The sequence below is a fragment of the Nomia melanderi genome, chromosome 2, assembly GCF_051020985.1.
Source record: "Nomia melanderi isolate GNS246 chromosome 2, iyNomMela1, whole genome shotgun sequence".
Classification (NCBI taxonomy): domain Eukaryota; kingdom Metazoa; phylum Arthropoda; class Insecta; order Hymenoptera; family Halictidae; genus Nomia; species Nomia melanderi.
Genome location: NC_135000.1, coordinates 11,475,500 through 11,497,819, shown reverse-complemented (window position 1 = coordinate 11,497,819; position 22,320 = coordinate 11,475,500). Strand labels below are relative to the sequence as shown.

At 32.7% G+C, this 22,320-nt stretch overlaps 1 protein-coding gene, 1 non-coding gene and 1 pseudogene across 4 annotated transcripts in view; 1 reads left to right on the top strand and 2 right to left on the bottom strand.

The window, feature by feature from the left end:
- Positions 1–22,320, bottom strand: part of Invadolysin (leishmanolysin-like peptidase, invadolysin) — a 379,264-nt gene that overhangs the window by 177,861 nt on the left and 179,083 nt on the right. The gene's annotated exons all lie outside the window — the stretch shown is intronic.
- Positions 8,573–8,692, bottom strand: LOC116430783 (5S ribosomal RNA; annotated as a pseudogene).
- LOC116430779 (5S ribosomal RNA) lies at positions 10,194–10,312 on the top strand. The gene has a single exon (XR_004235782.1). It is a non-coding gene; the product is annotated as a 5S ribosomal RNA (ribosomal RNA).

The window sequence follows — 22,320 nt, the reverse complement described above, 5'->3', positions numbered from 1 at the left end:
ATACAAGGCAAAAATAAAATTTTTGTGTTGCATTTTGTTGTGGTTAACAACGGGTGTTTTTCTAAATGTAGACATTTTCTAAAGTGAATAATAATCTTTCGACGACAGAGTGGTAACATTCTTCCTTGTAGCACAGATGTGTATAACTTTATTATAGTCTTTTATGTGGTTTTGCCACGACATGCAAGATGTGTTTAAGGTAACGAATAAATTTAGAATTATACATATGTATATAAGTTTTATTACGAAAGATATCTATATATCTATATATTTTTATCATATTGAGTTGATGCAAACATTTTGACGTTTTTTGTACATGGTTAACAAAAAAAATGTTTTCTTCGAAATAAATAACGTATTTTCAAACTATTATAACGTGTATAAAGGCGACTTCTTTTTTCGTGTTTACTTATCTTTAGTTTAACCAGGGAACAGTTCAAGACCCTAAAATCTTTTTCTTGCAAAAAAACGTCAAAACTTTACAGGAGAACAGAAACAATAGAAACTCCTGTCATAGCTAATTTTCATCCCTTCACATAGTTCGCAAATAATCAAAATATTTGATCTTCTTGAAATAAGCATCTGAATTAACAGTAGGGAAATTGACATGTGAAACTTATATTTTCGTACATAGATCTATAAATACATGCCCGCATGCACGGTGTCGTAGTTGCAGATTATCGAATTCTACGGTACGAATAGCACGTTGCAAAGCGCAGCAATCGATGATCAGACACGTTCGCTATACCTGCTGATATACGCTAACTTAACCAAACAATAGCCTCCAGATACACTATAAACTAAAATCATCTGCAATAATTTGCATGTAATTCGTATTTAATCATATACAATATATGTCCGTAAATTGATTCTACAGAACACTTACTTATCATATTTTTTCCAAAATTTTTTAATGAAATTGATGTAAATCCCCTGATAATCGACGAAACCAAAGAAATAAAATGGTGTGAATAATTATAACTTGATACTGAATATGATTTATATACAATGATTATGGATAAGAAAAACTTCGTTATAATTATTACAAATTAAAATATATATATATTTACAACTAACATTTTAAATCATTATTCAAATATGTCTGCAGTAAGTAATAATTTCTTGACGAACATTATTTTATTTTATTACTATTATTTATCGTTTCATCGTTTTGTGCACATTTATTTATTTTTTATATTATTTTTCTATCCTGAATTGTACTATTTATATCACATAGCCATTAACCATAATTTGTATATACTAGTCATAGGAACTAATTTATTATTATTTATTAAACATTATCAACCTTCACCATAAAGGCGTAATACTGTACTCACCCCCAGTTGAGCATTGTAAGACCGGGGAACATTTCTTGGAAAATAAACGTCTTTATCTGTTCATTTCTGTTAAAACTTAATACGATATTAGAACATCAGGTATCAGACGTTTTTCAATTAGTCGTACTTAGGAAAGTGAAATCAATACCCAAAGAGACAATGGAAAATTTATGTAATAAAAAAGTCTGGCAACAACTATAATTAGTCAAATAATTTAAATCACTTTCTTTTAACGTACGGTTTCGATAATCGTATTAAACGTTAATGTGTCATTGTTTATTTTTTCTGAAAAATATTAATCTATTTTTGCATAAATGTTTATTTGTTAACTGCGAATCAACATACAAAACACAGACAAATCGAAATTTTGATATTCTTCATGCATTATTTATTCATATTTGATGAGAGTTAGTAATCTATAGCATATATTAATAGAAAATAATTATGTTTTTATAATATTTCATTGAAGAAAGCAAAGAAGATGTAAAACAGTTTTCAAATACTCAAAAATATATATTTTTACGCAGAAATGTACCTACGTTAAGAATTTTATCTGAACATGCTGTTTGATTGAACATTAGAATTATTATTTTAATAAGAGCAATTTGAAGCCATATCACATAAGGAATATAATATATATTTTTATTACTGTGTGTGACTATAGTACCTACATCTCGTTAAATTCTGCTAAAAACTGAGTTAAAAAGAATAAAGACACCTTTAAATTATTTAAGTTAGTATGCATCATCTATCTCCCGTACATAAATAACTAACCGTTGGAGTAATTAGCTAGACAATTAATAGTTTAAAAACAAAAATATTCACAGCATTCCACAAATTGTTATCACTATTTATACTAAAACTTACATTATCACGTGAGACAGGATAATTTGTTTATTTTATTAACCTGATTTATTTTATTTAAGTGACTAGTGATAAAAGATATAAGTTTGTAGTAATTTAGTATGCATTACTTATAATTACCTGCGTGCAATGAATGAATAGATAACAGTAGATAAGGGTGTAGTAGATTACTCCTAGAAATGCATGATTCTGGTAAGTAATAAATCTCCCAGAGATTAAATTAATAAACGTGTCCTGAATGTGAATGTTACACATTGAAATTCAGAGAATAAATGTTTCTACAGTAGTGCAAGTTTAAAAATATCCACATATTGTTAAACGGTAAAATATCGTGTCTTAAAATATAATACCTTAAAATAAAATAATCGCATTTAAAGCAAAATTCGTATTTCAGTGATAAAATATCGATATCCAAATATTATGAAATTGAATTTTGAAAGAGATAGGATTTAATTTCATTTAATTTTCTCAAATATTACCAGCATATTTTTGCTCAGTGCAGATTGTGCAAAGTAAGTACGATTTTGATGTGAAATATATGATTCACTTCAAACTTAATTTCTATGTTTCTGAGAATATGAATACCAATGTTTTTCCAACTGTCAAACCTAACTTGAATTATAACGAAGTTTATATTTAATTATACCAGTGACGTTTTTTTATGTACAAGTAAAGTGACGGATGAACGAAACAACCAACCCCTAACCACTTGCCACGTTGTAGCGACACAGCATGGTAGGCAAAATCCCGGTTTAATTACTTTTTGTGAAACAGAAAGCCAGGAGATACTTCATACTGAGAAGATTGAATTTTAACGTGCTACTAAGAAACTTCCGCGAATTCAATTCGAGTAGCAACAGGAAACTTCGTTGGCAAACACTCATAGCATATATGCGAGTTCATGGAAGAAAAGTTGTGGTGAAATTTAGTTACCCCAAACAACCAGCCAGAAGTTGCAACGTAATAAGCCGTTTATAGGGTCATGTTTGACCCAAATCAATATTCGGTGTGCTCGACATTTGCTTTTTTATCCAAACATAGGTTAAAATGATTTAGTATTGACTCAACGAGAGTTAATAGGTACGCGATCAGTTTGTTCCAGTAGAAAATTAATGGAATGTTTTTTAATTTACAGTCTTAATCTTTTTTATGTATATTGAAAATTATTCTTGAATAAAATATCTTCAGTTCAATGTAATTTCGAAGTACAGTTTTTCAGTTTGGAAATGAAATAGATGGATCATTGGATAAGAAAACACAAGGTATATCTAACAAAGTTATAGCTGGGCCGATTGCAACTCGGTTGTTATTGAACACAGAAAAAAATTATTGGGGGAATTCATAGTTTAGAAAGTTCTGTAATCGTGTGATACCACTTTTTACAGAACTCCATTATTGCTATTGCAAAGTCCAATTGCACTCTCTTTTGAACACAATTATATGATTCTTATAGCATGAATCTATTCCTCATGTTACTTTGACTAAAAAGGTATAAAAGTACAATTATGAAAAATTCAATACTTTCAAAAATATTTCTTTTCTTTTCAGCATCAACAATAATATACTCAAATATTTCACTATAACCTTCTAAGCATTTTCGGGCAAAATAGTTTCATTGTGTTCATAATTAGATTGATATTTCATATCGAAGAACAAAGAAAACTATATTAATTAAGATGTTTCAATTTCGAGAATTTGTTTCTACATAGTCGTCGAAACAGTGAAACCTCTTTAAGAGAGTACAGTAATGCAATTCGTTTTTTCGTACAATTCTTGTATAGGAACATGCACTTACTGCAAGTGCAGATGTAATTCTCCCGATGAGACTACATGCGGATCATTTCAAAGAGCCTTGAAAATTAACAGAATAGCAATGTTTGCGACTAGGGAAATATAGATACCTACTGTAGGGATCTCACGTTAGCCGAGCATAGACACGTACATACTTTTATTTCAAGGAATGGTGTGAAAGAATGATTAAGGTGCATTGTTCAAATATGAAGGCTGAACAAGTAAAGAGCGCGATGAAAAGCGTAGAACAATGAATAAAAAACTGTTTAGGAAGCAGTGACGGAATATTTGAATATTTACATATTGCAGGTTCTGAAAAATTGGTAAATATTTTGAAAATATTGAATATTTTTACTATTGTACTCTTATACGCATGCAGAGAAAATTATAAGTTGTATTCAAAAGGTGAATGCACTTGTAGTTTGAAACTACACCAATGTATTTTTACGAAAAGTCATACCGCATGATCATAGGTGATTGCTAAACTAAGCAAAAATTTTCTCTACAATTTTTTTTCTATCTCAAATAGCAACCAAGTTTTGGCTCAGCTTAGTTACTAGATACGCCCTACATATGATTCAGATGTAACTGACAGATAGCAAACAATTAGAAAGAAAATATGAGAAGATATAAATACTATCGGTGAAAACGAACTCGTAAAGTGCCTGCACGGAACGTCTACGTGACATGAGGGGTGAGCATTCTCGAGACCTTTAGGGGATTGCCCAGACCGAAGCTTTAGCTTAGTATTATTCATTTAAATACTCTGGCACTGTTTGTCAAGTATATCAACCAAATATTATCTATAAAACAATGTACGTAAGTGCCTACACTATGTCACTATGCAATGTACGTAAGTGCCTACACTATGTGCCAGAACTATTTTATTTCGATGTTCCATGTGTTGATACACTATATAAAATTTAATATTGAATCTGAAATTTTATCATTTTGTTGGATCGAATCCAGTGGCGACTGAAAGGCGCCTCTCGAATGCAACGGGTTATATCTGAAGAGAGGCAAGGGGACTCAGTCGCACGCTCATCACCAAGGTGGCTCGAGGATGGATGTTAATACATAGTAGTAGGACCTGAACATTCACGGAATACGGTAGCGCGGAAATAAATTCTTATTGGCCATGTAAAATTTGAATCCCTTCATATATTTATATTTAAATAAATGAAAGGTGTTTTTAATGCAGATCTGGACAAAATGATAACGAACTTCACCTAAATTTCTGATGTATACTGTTAATATTCGTATGTTTATAATATTATAATTTTTATTAATATTATTTTGAAACTAAAGTACATCGCCGCACATTCTTAGAGAGCAAAAAATGTACATCGCGTTTATTATACAGAATTGTTATTCCCTAAGATTTTTGTGTATACTTTTACGTAGAATGTATGAAATAAACCATTTCGGAACCGTGTTCAAAGCTTATCGAACTGTCCCTTTCGAACCTACGTAACTCAGGCCGCCGGGACAGCGCACTATGGGCCATTTGTTTCCCAAATGCGGTAAAAAGTTCCTTTTCTTAAATATCTCCAAAACTATAAAGAAAGTATGGTAATTATTTAGCTTGGGGTGTTCCCCACCGATTTCGATGGTTTTTGGATATGTTGTTGGAAATGTAATTCTAAGCAACTTGTTCTTATATGTAAGTGTCGTTATTTCTTAGATTCTGAAATAATCGCAAAAAATGTGTTCCTGTACATACATAACTAATACACAAGTTTCTCCGTTGTGTAGTGTACGCTGCTGACCGTCAACTGGCCGATCACATAGTAGCGGAACAGACCTTACTATGTATAGAGTGTACGTTAAACAGAAGTATGTACCACTGTAGTAGTTGAATGGTAACAAATTTTCACAAAATCGACGTATATTGTAAAAACCGATGTTTTTATCAACTTTTTCTCTGACAAGGATAATAGCAATTCGTACTGGTACATTACATTCCTGGTTATGTCTCGAACAGACAAAACTTTTGCAGTTAAACCTTGGGATAAGGACACGACAATAGCTGTAGTTAGGCTTAAGCCAACGTATATATTTAAAGAAACCGCTAATAACGATGGTTCAGGTACCGAGCGCGTGCCAGTACGAAAAGAAATAGCGGTAGACCCAGAGCCGGCTCGACTGCTTGTATGATAGCGTTCAAGTAGGCGCGTAAGGTTTTCCGAATTATCTGTAGATCGGTAGGTAGCATAGTAACCGTTACCAGTAAAGTAGTTTACGAATGTAAATAGTACGTTAATAATGTAAATAGTAGGTTTAATTAGGATTAGGTTAGCTTTAGAGTAACTACCGCCCATATAATAAAGTATCGTTAGCACTGGCAAGGAGATGATATGGCGGCTAACAATGCGCCGGAAAGGAAATTTTTGGCGTACAAGAGTTCTACAAGATTTATGGTATGCGCAATATAAAACGTTGTTTTGAGAAAGTGTCTTTAACATTTCTAGACATTTGCTGGACAGATAGGTCCACGTAGCTTTCCCACGACAGTCTCAATAGAGCAAGCAAATGCCATAAATTTTAGGTTGTCGAAAGGAAAGCTTTGTCAATCGGCGAAAGTCGGAGTTCGGTTACATGGACCGAAAGCTGTGCACCGCAATTAAGCTGGGCCCGGAAGACACTCTGCTGCATCATCATCAATAATTTAGGGCGCAAAGAGTAAGCGGGTAGTTGTAAAATTACCTGATTGGTGGAAACCTCTTTTCGGAATTTACAACATACGGCGAAAAGCCAATTGCCGTCCTCGTTAGCAAGGAGAATTTGCCTTATAAGATGGAGACCGTGGCAGCCGCGAGGAGTTCTTATAGATCCAAGATAACCGTCCACTACGAACGTTGACAAACAGTACGTCATTAACACTTGTATGCGCAAGACTTTGCATGTAACTCGCTATAAATAAAACACCTGGAAACCAACACGCTAGGTGGAAATTAACCACCATTACTTGCCAAATTTGTTTGGCTCCCGGACCCTCCACTAAGGCCGAGGTTGGAACATCCCTGAAGCTTTAGTGAGTAAGAATCTTACACTATCTAGCCCGTTAATCTTACACTATCACGCCTCCGCCTCCCTAATGGGCAAGGAATGCTTGATGTGGGTTATCCAGGGGAAAAAAGAGACAAACACAAGATATTTAGGGATGGGAAAACCCAAAATTCAGGAAACATTTCTACAACTTTCAAGACAGATCGTGGGGGAGTTAAAGTACACAATATCTCGCTACTGGGACGTAACGCAACGTGACGATTCTAAATAACTTGTAAAATATGTACTGTCCAAAAACATTTTATAGACAAAAGTTGCACGGTAACGAACATGATTTTACTAAAACCTACAAATTATATGAACTATTTTGTATAAGCATGAGTAAATACATCATAAATGAAAAAAGTTCCACTGTGTTCATAATTGGGTTAATATTCCAGATCGCGGAAAACAAAGTAAAACTATTAACCAAGATATTTCAGTTTCGCTTTTACATAGTTGTCGAAAGAGGATTACAAGTGTAAGACAACATGTAAGGGCGTAAAATAATAGGTGATACAACTCGATTTGAATAATACTTTCTTTAATTTGATGTTCCTTGCTTGGTGGCTACAAAAAGAGTGTCCTGAGCAGGGCACTGTTTAGCCAAAGGTTTCCCTCTTGCCAGCGTGGTTATGGCTCTGTTTATTTGTTTTATTTTAATTTTAGAAGATATATCTTCTTCCCCTTAAGAAGGCACCGAGTGACGAAACGCAAGCGACCAGCGTTCGACTCCATCCCTAACATTATCTTACACAAAAGTAAAATACTGCAATCCTTTTATTTGTAAAATTCGTGTACAGTAACATGAAGTGTTTACTTTATTTAGCGTAAGTGCAGATGTAAGTCTCTTGATCAGATTATATGTAAATCACGTCAAAGAGCATTCAAAATTAGCAGAATATCAATGTTCGCAACTAGAGAAGTATAGGAGAAAGTTGTCAAAATTGTACTACTTAAGAAATAATGCATGATATAGAGAACTGGTATGTGTGTTTAAAAATCTAATTATACTAAATTATAGAATAAGATTTTACTTAAACAGTTTGAAACAGGAAATGCATTTGTAAACTTTTTTTGTTTAGATGCTTGCAATAGTTTGAAATTGACCCAAAAGTATGATTTTGGTAGTCAGTGTCCTGAAGCATATTGGTTGCTTCTCAAAAATTGTACGTGTTCTTGATTTCGAAGTAATTGTACCTAATTACTGAAGAACTTATATATTTATGAAAAATCAAGTACATTTAGGATAATAATAAAGTTTAATGTCTTTTGTAAAGGTAAATATGTTAAAGCAAAATACAATCCTTGTCAACATTTTCAATTTTGTTTGACTTCCACATAGATTTAATTGTTATTCTAAAACAAAAAGACCATGTATCTAAACAATTCTTGGAAGATGTATCCGATCACAGACGTTATTTTAAAAGGGGAAATATTATATTTAAGATTCCATTTAATTTTCACAGATTTTAATTTTGCAAAATATTCTCCTATTATTCCTTTTTTCAAAAAGAAAAAAAGATTTAAAATGTCAACATTACGTGGAGTTCCCAGGCAGTCTCCCATCCAAGTACTAACCACGCCCAGCGTCATTTAACTTCGGTGATCGGACGAGTACCGGTGCTTTTGAACGCAGTTTGAACGTTGACGAGAAATTAAATTTATAAAGTAAAGAAATAGGAATAGAAATATTCGTTCTTCGATCTCCGTAGGTTCCAGGCGTACCTCTGCGAATCCCCCCAGTAAGAAAACTGCTAAGCAGTATATCTAAGTCGGTGCAAGCACTAAATATAGTCCATATAAAGCAAGTGTAGTAAATAAATAGTGATAGTGAAGTACTATTAGTAAACAACAAGGTTTATGGTAGGGTAGCCTATTCAGCTATGCACGTGTAAAAAGTATAAAATATTTTCGCCGACTTACAGACTTTAGGGTAGGCTTAATTGCCTATACCTAAACGTCTGTAAGTGGTCAATGCTATTTCCCACCAACGCTACGAGCCACGTACCGCTACAGTGAGAAACAAGTATGGGAATGGATGTACGAATGAACGTGTGTGTAATAAATGAGCGGCAGATGCGCCTGTGTGTGTGAATCTTCGTGACGTTTGAAATATTGTAGAATATATTGATATTCTAAATTATTAATTTTCACATGTTATCGCTATTCACTTTAATGAATCTAGAATATTCGAAATACACATGCAGTTAATGCATGGCGACGAAAGAATGTCCTGGAAGTTGTGCGAGTGAGATGGAAGTATACGAATGTATAAATGGGGCGAGTATTAAAATTTTGATGGAACGTCCGTGGTTAGTTAAGTTAGCGTCAAAATATTTGTAGACGGTTCGCCCTTTTACATGTCAATACTTGGGACCATTGACTAATTTATGACCAAGGGGACCACCAGGACCTGGGTCACGTACACCCTCGTCTGAAGAGTTTTCCTTCTTAGAAAAGCGTTGAGGAAAAGCAGTTAGTCGCCGTTCCTCGTTAGTAGTAATAAATATATTTAACCTGACTACGGACTTAGTTTTTATTTTAGTAGCCCTATACATTTTTAAATAAAGTTAGGAACAGATCTTGGTTAAGTTACGGAAGCGAGACTGAGTGCGACGGAGTAAGATGTAACAGTAGAGAACGAAGTTGGCAGCACTATGAACTTTAATCTCTATCGTTACATCTTACTCTGTCGCATTTAGTCCTGCTTCTGCCCTTTGTTACTTCCGCACGGCCAAAACCGATCATGCGTCGAAGACTGAGGCGACCCTGACATTGTAAGCAGAAGAGTCGTCTTGTCGCTCGGATTTCTCCGCTTGCGGGTAGTCTACCATCTCGTCAGAGCTGCACAATGCAACCTGGATCCTACACGTCTACAGTGCGTTACTCATATGATCCCAGCTGGCTTGTGGCTTAAAAATGAAGAGAACCAAGGAGAGATGTTCAGTCGCAGCGCTAAATCCGAGAGTAATGACGGAATTAGTTTCGGCACGTCTTTGTTACTGGCCGAGCCGTGAGCTGAAGTAGAGCGTGCGGCCGAATCCCCTTGCCCTTCTTCGCTTTTGAGCTGCACGCCGGCTGGAATCATGTTAACAACGCACTGTAGAGTGTTTCATTCCATTTTCTTTAATTTGTATCCTCCATTTTCCAGGCAACGTTCATACCGCGTTTAATGCACCGGTTCTCGTCCGATCACCGAAGTTAAATAGCGCTGGGCGTGGTTAGTACTTGGATGGGTGACCGCCTGGGAATACCGCGTAATGTTGCCATTCTATTTTTTTTGTCAACAAATAACATAAACAAATGAAAATGTTGATAATCTAAACTGCATAAAGATTGAACAAAGTTTAGCACATAAACAAAAATTTATAATTTGATCTAAAATATTCCCCTTTAAACAAATGTTTGTGATCAGGTACATGTTTCTTACACTTCATATACAGTGCAGCTCAATCTATGCGGTCGAATCCCCTTGCCTCTCTTCACTTTTGAGTCACTGGCCGGCTTAAAAGTAGAAATGAAACCTGAAGGGAACATTTGCAAACTCTTACGTCCCTGCATCATCCCTCTTGAAGGATGCTTTAAGCCCACTGCCCGCACCCCCGAAAAGGGTGCCATAGAACAGGCCCAGTGTTTTGGAGACAACACATGGATTTTTTCCGGAGCCACGGAAGGAATAACGGAATCGGTCCGCCGAGAGGAACCGGCCGATTTCCCAAAAAAAAGAAACAATTCTGATTGCAGTCCTCGCACGCAGCACGTCGCGATTTTATATTCCTACTCACGTCCTCGCAGCAAAGATATATCGTAGCGTTTAAAATATAACGCTAGAAACCTTCTAATATCTCCAGCTTTGACTGCTTTAAGGATTTCAATGCTTCCAACTTTTCTACTTTTGCTAAAAAGCATTACCTCTCCAGTAACCACGAAGAAATTGCGGGCTGCAGGAATGGCAAAACAGCCAAGAATGTCACCCCCACCTTCCGCTCAACTTACTTTAGGTGACGTCCTCACTTTCAGTAAGGAGCTCGAGAAAGCCGTTTTCCAATTAAAATTTCTGGATAACCAAATTAGAATCTCTTTGCCCGAAATCCTGGATTTCAGAGCAACGGAAGGAGAGACAACAAAGGACTTCTCTTCATTGAATCTGGAGAAGTACTTGCTGAAATGAGAGATAACGAACTCGTTCCTCTTTCCTCAAACATCTTGAAACAGTCACCGAACTACACGGTGTATAAAATTAATTTCCCTCCTAGTACTATCCTCGCAGCCGCAAATAAGATCGGCTTTTTATTCCAATACCGCGTGTACTGGCAAGAGTACACAAACGGGAAAAACTACACTCCCAATGCTTCAAATACTGAGTATTTGGGTACTTGTCAGGCAATTGCTTCAAACGTAGAAAACTACAAAAATCATACTCATTCCCAAGCCAGAGAAAGATTAAAAACTAGTCCATAGCTTCAGGCGCATTAGTCTCCTGTCCACGCTGTCCAAACTATTTGAAAAATTAATGAAAAGTCTACTTCTCAAACGTATTATCGACAATAATATTCTGATTGAGAATCAGTTCGGGTTGTAATCTTCCCACTCGGCAGCTTACCCATTAATACGCGTTTCACAATTCCATGCCCATTACCTGACCACGAATAGATGCTCGGCCATGGTACCCTTCGACTTAAACAAAGCTTTTGACTCTGTGTGGATTAGGAACATAAACTAATGTCCAACAAATTCAGCTCCACTCTGATCAAACTATTAAATAACTACTTCAACAACAGATCCTTCTATGTACAAATATCCAAATCAAAATCCAACTGTAAGCCCATCCAAGCAGAAGTACCCCAAGACTTTATCTAAGACCCACTGCTCTTCCTTCTATATAGTAGTATATATGTGGGAATGGATGTATTTGAGTGTGAGAATAGATATATTGATGAGCGATGAATGACGCGACTGTGTGTGTGTGAGCGCGTTTTGAATGAATGTTCATAACATTGGAATATTCTAAACTAAATTAATTTTCTTTATATTGATTTTTATGTTATGCATGCTTAGACGCAATAATTGTTCCATGATTTGTTTGCATATTGCTAAATAGTTTTTAAATTTGATTGTATCTGCATACCATGAATGCAACTTGTTTCCATAAATAGCAATATACGATATACAGTTTCTTTTAATGACAATTTATTTCTTACCGCGCAATTAAAATATTTTCGTTGTTGGCTGTGTATATTTAAAATATAAAAGAGCAGCGGAAATCCGACTCGGGTTGAAATCTAAACAAAAGACCCCTTTCAAAATGTTTCATTCCACGTAGACCCTAATTTATGGCCTGTCCTGTATTGTCTAAATGTCAATACTTCACAATTTCTACAAAAAGTCTAGAATAGTTATAAAATTATAATACTATAACGTAACATGATATATATTTCATAACAAAATTAAGTAATTAAAGTATCCCTTTCGCGATTGTTTTCATTTGATATTGAATGCTGATCGTAGGATGTTAAATACACGTCTTGAACAATATCTACAACTTTATTTCGTCTTGTAAATAGGTTTAAATTCGAAATGCATTAACATTTGGGAAATATATTTCTAATACTTCTACTAATTCTGCGTTTCCGAATATAGTAAAGATATGAAAGTGATATATAATATCATATACGATTTTTCATAATGACAATACAATTTAGTTAAAAGATGTTGATTAAGTGAGCTATATATATTCGTCTTTGGAAGGTGCATTATTAACGTGTAAGTACGACAAGCGCTATAGAGTTATAGCAACTGAAATGAATACTCCTAATAAACGTCTGCGATTATATCATACACCTGTGGCTTAAAAATATTACATAAATTTATAATTTTATTGTATTTAATTACATGAATATTAATAGTAAACTGAGTTATAAAATTTCTCCTTCTAAAATAATAAAAATACAAGATTTACTGACGTATTCGCTAATTTTTATACCATTTCAACTGTAAAATCATGGTTGTCTTTCAAATTTATTGTACTTGTCAGCAACAAATTTGACTAACTCCATATTCAAATGAGTCTGCTTAATTTCAAGACTTATATCATGTAATAAAACAGCTTCATTAAATTTTACATTTAGGCACTTTGCTATTGTATACAGTAGTTTAATACTTTATACGTATAATTGATACTTAATAATAATAATAATAATAATAGAATCAGAATAGGACCTAACATTTATTATTTAGATATTATTCTGCCTAAAAAATATAATTTATGAACGTATATACATTTCTTTTATTTCAAGATCATAATTTAACCCTTTGCACTCATATGTCATACTAGAGACAACAATAAAAATTTCTTATACTTTATTTGTGGTACTTTAAAAAGTATCACACCTTAAAAGATTATAAAAATTAAATCTTACTATAATAATAGTAATAAATAACATAAATATAAAACGGTCAATTCTACCGCTGAAGATTACTTTCATTCATTTCCATAAAAATAAATACAGGTTTACACCCAACAATATTGAAAATAAATTGAGTGCGAAGTGTTAATTTCAACGTCTTGCCCCTACAAGATGAAAGTAATTCAAACAGTACAAAATATTATTGGTTGTTTGGTTTTATATTGCATATGGATCAATAGTCTATAAAGTTTAACAGTATAATAGTTAATAAAATGTGTATTAAGAAAGTTTTTCTTTACGATTTATTAAGCACACCAGGAACAGAATTATAGCCTGTCCCACTTACTAGATACACCCTGTATAGGATACCTAAACACACGAAAATCCGCCAATGCGACGGGTTTAGTAATTTCATAGTTTATTTCATTTATGAGAAAAAAAATTGGCCAGTGCGTACCTGACAGGTCATGCATTGCTGGAGCTATGACTCTGTGACAAGCGCACAGACGGACGAATGGGTATGATTCTGTATGCTCTCCCAATAAGGTAAACCGGCGATATTGTGTTTCGATAGCAGTTTGCACTGTTACCTACATAGAATTGCCGAAACGAGCACACCAGTCGTCGCGTGATAACGTTCAACGTTGTGGCCTTAACTTTTAAGATAAGGAATACAGCAAGTTTGAGTATCTATATTGTCTTATTTAAACTTTTAGCAAAAGACTGCTTTGGATTCATCAGTGATTTATTATCCGCCACTCGTACATTGGCAGTGACAAGTGTCCTTTGCATTCATTTATAAATTTTTATATAGTTATTATGGTTTCTACTTTAGTTGCGAGAAGAAAAGTAACGCAAGTAACGTAAGGATTTATATGCTATTAAAAGTTTCAATGCAGTACTAAAATACATACTTCTAAATAGAGTATTGGAAAAATGATTATATAGTAGTTACTAAATCATGACTCTGACAAAGAGTACTGTTCCGAAATTTCCGTACGCATAAAAAATCGTATTCAGGAAAATACTTTTTTTATATTCTAATTGACCATTGAAAATAATTAACTCATTGCATACAATAATTGTTTTTATCCCTTATTAGCAATTAAGCAATATACAATAAAGGTTATAATTAAAATCTTTAATAAAATAATTAGAATATTTAAAATAATAGGTAAAATAATTAGTATATTTAAATTTTCCTCAAAGTATAATACAACAATAGAGTTGGAATTAAGAAGTATAAAAACTTTCGGAAAAGATTCCACTTCCCTGAAAAAGTGTTGTTCCACTAAACTTTACATACATATCAATACAAAATCAAACTTTTTATTTTACTAAGATTTCTTGATAATCACAATTTTCCTTTCCAATGCTCAGCATTGCACCTAATGACTCACTGTTTTCAAGCATCTTCTGCAAAGCTACCTCCGAATCCTGTGTCACAACGATCAGGATTCATTCCTAAGGTCATTCTCGCCCATTCCCTTGCATACTTTAATATATCCAGTGAATCACAAAAATATTCGGACACAAGGGTATGCTTAATTTTAACCGCCCCCATCTTTGTTAATTATAAAAGAAATTATCTCAAACTTATTTTTTTCAATAGAGTATTTATTCTGCTTTACTAATATGTACAACTTAATTACCCAACTTGTAGTACAGTAACGTTATAAATTAAATGAGATCATAGTAATTTCTTGCGTTACAAAAACATTCGGACAGTTAATTTCTTTTACAATTCATTTGCAAATAACACGTAAATAATTTGAAGAAATGTGTTTCGGAGAGCATCTTTGTTTACAAATACGATGCATCGAATTTAGTAGCAAGTTATACTGTCGTTTATCATCAAAACGTCTCCTAAAAGTAAAAACATTTCATTTATTTTTCGTAAATTAGTAATTTTTAATCGCAGGAAAGGAAAATCGTATCGACAAATCGCTGCTATAAATAACCTTCAAAAAAGCACGGTGGCAGGTATCGTTAATAAATTTAAGAATGAAGATAGAATTGAATCGCTTCCGCAAAGTGGTCGACCAAAAATAATAAATGAAAGAGAAAAACAGAAGATTATTCGAAAAATAGGAGAAAACCCACGACTAAGTGCTTCTGCAAGCAAATAAATAAAAATAAATAATAAAAACAAATAAAAAGAAACATTCAACTTTCGCAAAAGAAATGATTTCGAAGAAAGAGTCATGGTGGAGTGACATCATTTTCATTGACGAATCTAAATTCAATATATTTAGTTTGGGTGGATGACATACCGTGTGATGTAAGCGAAATGAAGCTTTAAAACCGAAAAATTTACGAGTTACTTTCAAACATAATAGAGGACATGTTATGGTCTGGGAGTGTGTATTAAGCAAAGGAAGAGAAAAACTAGTCATTATTGAAGACATCTTAGTAAAAACAAATATTTACATATTTTAAAAGAAAATTTAGTATCAAGTGCAGTTAATATGGGCATTGAAAAAAGCTTTAAATTTTACTAGGATAACAATCCGAAGCATAAACTAAGGATCGTACAAGAATAATATATAACTATCCAAAAGTCTTACACCTCCCTTCTTAGTCCCCAGAGCTTAATGCTATAGAGAATCTATGTGATAATTTAAACAAATGGACAAGGACAACACTGGAAAGGAATAAAGAAGAATTGAAAGAAAGATTGCGAGACGAATGGAGAAAAATAAATATAGAATATTTTAAAATAATTATATTTAGTATGCTAAAACGATTAAAACAAGTGATAAAATAAAAAGGTTACGCTACTAAGAATTAAAAGTTAAATTTTGGTTTATATACTATTAATTATGTATAATGTCCGAATATTTTTGTAACGTGCAAAATTACTATCATTTAATTTATAATATTACTGTACTACAGCAGGTTAAGTAACTAGGTTGTACATATTTGTAAAGTACAATAAATACTCTATTGAGGGACAAAAGCTTGAGTTAATTCCTTTGGTAATTAATAAAGATATAGGTGATTAAAGTTAAACATATGTACATACTTAGTGTCCGAATATTTTTGTGATTCACTGTAAATATTCGAATCATAATAAACCATGCATTCTATTAGGTCGGTGCGTATGAAATATCGGATTTTTAAGTGAATATATAAAACTGTATACCTTTTTTCAAAAGCTGCTTATTTAATTAAAATATGTTCCATTTGCTTCAATACACTTTTCCCAACGAGATTTTAATGCATAAATGCCTGTTTTAAAAAAATTCTGATCTTTAGAATCAATAAACTCTCATATGGAATTTTTCAAGCTGTCTTCATTTTCATACTATTTAACCCGTAAAAACTGTTCTAAATATTTAAAAGAATGAAAGTCGGTTGGCGAAAAATTCGGCGAATAAACTGGGTACTGCAAAATTTCATATTTTAATTCATTTAATTTCGCAATTGTTTTGTACGGCGTATGCCGATTAACAAGTAATGGGCGTATAATTTTACTATATATATCATCGATATATCATCATTACCGATGAACCGACAACTTTGGATGCTGATATATTGATAACGGCTTACACGAAAAATTTCATGTCTATGATTTCGAAATGTCTGAATGTCGGCTACAAAAATATAGAATAGAAACTGTAGGGTTCTATTTAACAATTATGACGTGACCTTTGCAGGGGGTTCTAAGGTCACCTCACGGTCAAATACCTTCTGTCATGATATATAGTATTTCACACCTTGTAACTTTTGTCTAACGTATTTATTAAAATAGAATTAGTAATGACTGCCATCTATGAATTCGACTGAGTAAAACTATAATCAATTAAAAATACGAACGGAACTCAATCTCCATGACAATATTTTTAAAACAAGTTGATGTGAGTAGTTGCTCATCACGTCCCGATCCATTGTACCAAATACATGTTGTGTTTACTTATTATCTTAGTTAAGTAAAAACTGATTCATCATTCCATTATGAAACCAACAACATTTGTTCGTATCACTGATATTTTTAGAGATAATTCGGCGTTTTCGATTCGATTGCCATACAGTTTTTTCAAGCAAAACGTATTTTTAACTTGGACACCGTTAAGCTTTCGACCCATGTTTATAGAGGTTTCTTTTACTCCCTTTAGTGAGTTATATACGCCCTTTCATTTGTGTGCAAAAGTTTCCAAACATTTTGGAAATAGCGGAAACGTTATTCTTTTATATTTTCGATCCAATCCTGAGTTTAATAGAATTTTAATCCTGTGTATACAGTATATGATATACATGTATAGTGCATGGCGGCTATTATTTTACGATTAAGCATTGAAACAAAACGTAGAAAATATACACAGAAAAATGTGTAGTAGAATTGTCGCCAGTGGTAGAAAGAAAAATTGTATTGTGTTTTTATTAGGAGGAAAAAGTGAAGGAATATAACAAAATATTAATTTGTTAAAATGTTCAGTTTTGCACATTTCAACGTAAAATTGTAATTCGCTTTGAAGAATAATCCTATTCTTAATATATTTTAACTCCCATATAAATGCTTTTATGTTTTTTTAGCACAAAGTATTTTTCTTATAATAAAAATATTAATGAATTAATATTGCAACCTAAACTTTTGACACTATTTTTGTATACAAATGCAATAAATCATAAAAATTGGAACACAAAGTGAAATATTTGGTCATATTGTCATCTCAGGGATCAGGGAAAGTAAGGGTAATTAAGATACGAAGAACAATGATACTATCCAGAGGCAGTCACTTGTCCTTCGTAGCCGCTATGTGCTACCAACGCAGTTTAAATAAATGTCTAATAATAATTTGCTGTTCATTTTCATTCTGATTACTAAAGTGATCCGTCAACTTTGAATATTAGTGTTATTAAGTGTCGGCACAGTACTTGCAAAACCACCGAACAAAAACGTTTGCGGACAAAAGAGAAGCAGACAGTGATTTACGTACATTTTCTATTCCACTTCATGAAATTGACCTACTGGTATTTAACGACTAATTAGAAAAAGTCGTCTATTCTTTAATTTCCAAAGAGTAACCGTTTTCGTTTAATCATCAATTCTTCGAAGAAGCGAGTATTGTATTCCAAGTCATTCTTTTTCGCTGTTTTTTTATATATTTAAACGTAACTTATTTTGTTCCATTGCAGTTTATTACATTACACAAATAAAAAACATATTTACTCGAAAGATAAACATTTGAAGTAATTATACATATATGTGTGTTTTATATCATTCACGTGCATTTATCTTTTACAGAGTTTACAGTGTGCGTAAGTATGTATATGTAATTAAATATTAGCAAGGTAGTGCATTGAAAAAACATTGCGAATATAAGCAAGTTACACAAGAATAAAATAAGCGCATTAAAGCATCATCCATTATTACAAAAATCGTATTATAGTAGGTACTATTGTTTACTTTACCTATTATATCAGTGTAGGATAATGATCTTACAAGCATTAACAATGATTCTTTTACGGTAGAAAAAATAGTTCGTGACAAAAAAAGTAAACCTTAATTGACACCCACTTGAAAAGTCTTTTATCATCACTTCAATGTATATAATCATCCATCAAAACACATCATAACGAAACATTCTTATATAATTCCCCAAAACTGATCAAAACGTACAGGTTTTAAATAATAAATCTACTCCCACACGTTGATCACAGGAATGAAATACAAAAGCTTTTTCGTTACAGTTTTTCGCTTGTACAGTAACGTTCAACGTCTATAGCAATACGATATGAATCTGTCCGATTCGCATTTATTACGTTTCAAACGAATGTCAGCCTGTCACTTTCAAATTGAAATTACATGGAGACACTGTCGCCCACTCCCTTTACGGTTTCCTTGCTGACGCTGTTTCAATCTACCCAGCTCTTTCTCTCTGCTCTTTGATTCTTTCACAGCTTTCGATTCATCGTAGACTCTGACAGACTTTTGCAATATTGGTGATAAATGGACGTACGCAGCCGGCACGCTTATACGAAACGTACCTAATACCATGTGAAAATATACGAACTACGGTGCACAGATGCATTATATAGCCAGACTATCATATTAAAAGATACGCGGTCATAGGGATATTAAACCAAAATACTTTTCTTGGCAAGGTGCTAATTGCACATTATATTCTGCAAATAAAAAGTACAGTATCTACATTATGTTACGAAACTGCAAATTGCATTACGTACAATCATGTGATTAATGTTTTAAAAAGTGTGCGATACTGACATACAGATCTATATAATTAATGCGTAGTATTACTATGAAATATAATTAACCATTCCCGGACGAATATCGACATTCCGGCGAGATCAGATGTTCATATTTGGAAGACTAAGTCGCGAACAAATGATTTAATTAGTGAAACAGCAAGAGATTAGCATGTAGTTTCCTGTTTTCATATTAATTAAGCAATCGACATGTAATTTAACTTCATCTGACGAAGATTTTGTACATTTCAAAGAATCTTCGTCCGCAAAGGGTTAAAATTGGTACTTAGAATAAAGCATGCTTTAATGGAAAAAGATGGTACAACAGAAATTTAAAGTTCGAAGTGGTTTAAGCAAATTTCGATCCACGAATGTCTAACGGGTACATTTAGGTATATCTATCGGGATGGGCGACTTCAGTCGAACACGACTAAATTTTCACGAACGTTTCAACAGCGTTACCTGAATCGTCTACCCAAAACGCAATTAACTGGTGAAGCGATTTGAAAAATGGGGCTTAAAAGTTAAGCTAAACAAAACTAAATCTCTGTGGGATTGGAATGAACCAAAACAAGGTTTAAAATAATTTTGATTTAATTTTAACTTATAATTACTGCTCTTTTTCCCAATATTCACAATACTCGCTTTGTTCTCGCCAACTCGCAATTCTCACAAAAGACTGTCCTTTTTTTTACATAAGTACACTTATTATAGTTCTCCTCGTTTATTGTTACAATTTAGACTAATAAATATTTTGAAGGTTTGGATTTAACCAATTTTGGTATTGGTCATTAAAAGTACGCATTTTTAATGTATGAGATGACAAATCTTGAAACTGAGCTATTATATTTTCTCCTTTGCAGGTTTCTGAAATGTTTTCCTGCTTCACCTTACGTGTGCTTATAAGCAATTCTAACTTGTAATCTAATATCATATTATTTATTTCACAGTGTGAAGAGGTTGTCCTCAAGGGAGCTATATGAAATAAAATCTTTACCAATATCGCAGGCTTCAGCCTGATCTACAAAAAACCTAGTCAGTCTATGTTCAGTCTAAGACCTGTCTAAGCCAAGTTTAAGCGAAGGAAGCTTCTTAAGGAAGAGCTCAATCTCTCTCGAGTTTAGTCTTGTTCTACAGTTCAATTCGTAGTCTTAATCTGTAATTGAACTTTAGTTGAATATATAGCCCAACATAGAGTCGAATGAAAACTTTGTGAAGTTAAATAAACAACCTACAGCCAGCAACTATACATTCATTTAATCTCCTAAATTTACCGAACCATTCCCATCTGGTTAATTGTAATTAGGACAAAGTTCACAATACGCTACAAACTCAAAATCTCAGGTGTACAGACATCTCTGACAATTAGCTGACCAATGCAGTAAGCTTCATAGTTTCTGTCACTCTATTGTTTGAATGTGCGTGCTCGAGTTCCGAGATACGTTGAGTGAAATATCAGATTAATGAGGGTGAAGATAATGTTACATTGCTGCGTATTGTTCGCTGATTATCCTGATAATGAAATGTCTAATACCAACCAAGTAAAACTAAAAGAAGCACGTATTGCAAACAAATGGTATTGAAAGGAAAAATTGATGAAATTTTGGCAATGATTTAATTACGTAGAATTACAATCATTATGCGCCCACCTAGTTTAAATACTTAACCCTAAGAATACCAACGAATGGTATTTTTATCTTATAATAGAATTCCTATTTTATATTGATTTTAAAAAGAAATGTTACGTTAAGTTTTATGCATATTCTAAATTACACATGTTACGGTTAAATTTATAAATAATCATATAAATAAATTAATGAATAAGCAAATATATAAATACATTAACAACTATTGCTGGGTTAAAATAAATAAACATTGATCGCACAAGTGTTAAATGCATGAAAGAATGTTATAAAAGAAAGTTATAAAGCGTGCAAACTTAATAATATAAATACAAGTACTATAAATGTTACTGAAATTATAAATCTCTTTAATCTACAACATTTAACATAGAGTAAATTGAAATAAATATTCTTGCTATAATTTCAAATGTGAAATTGGCAAAAATTTATATTCTACTACATTATAAATTGAATTTAGTAAGAAACAATCAGAAGTTTGCTAAGATAATCCTTTGATATGCCAGATTGAAAAAATAGATAAAACGTGCGAGATGGAGGAATGGAATATTAAAAATAACTTGAGAAGTCAATAAAAAATGTAATAAATTGAAAATTATTTTGAAATTACTGCTTAATATCTACACAAATAATTTTTATTTTACCGAAGATTTTTATATATTGCATTAATCTTTAGCCTACGTTTGAAAACAGAATTTCATTATATCAAAAGTGATATTGAATATTTGAAGAGATGTATTAAAATGAAATAAAACCGTTAAGAAAACACGTATAATAACACAGCTATACAAAAATATACACAGTTATAGAACATTATTCTCTCAAAACATGTGATATAGTTCTATAAATTTTCATGTGGAATAACAAAAGAAATAAAATATTAATTATATAAAACTTTGACTATTTAGTTCACAAATTATATTATATAAAATTATTTAAAAAATGCAGAATTTTACTGCACAATAAATCAGTATATCTGCGATGTAATAATTCACGTGGCTGATCTCTTATCATCACTAA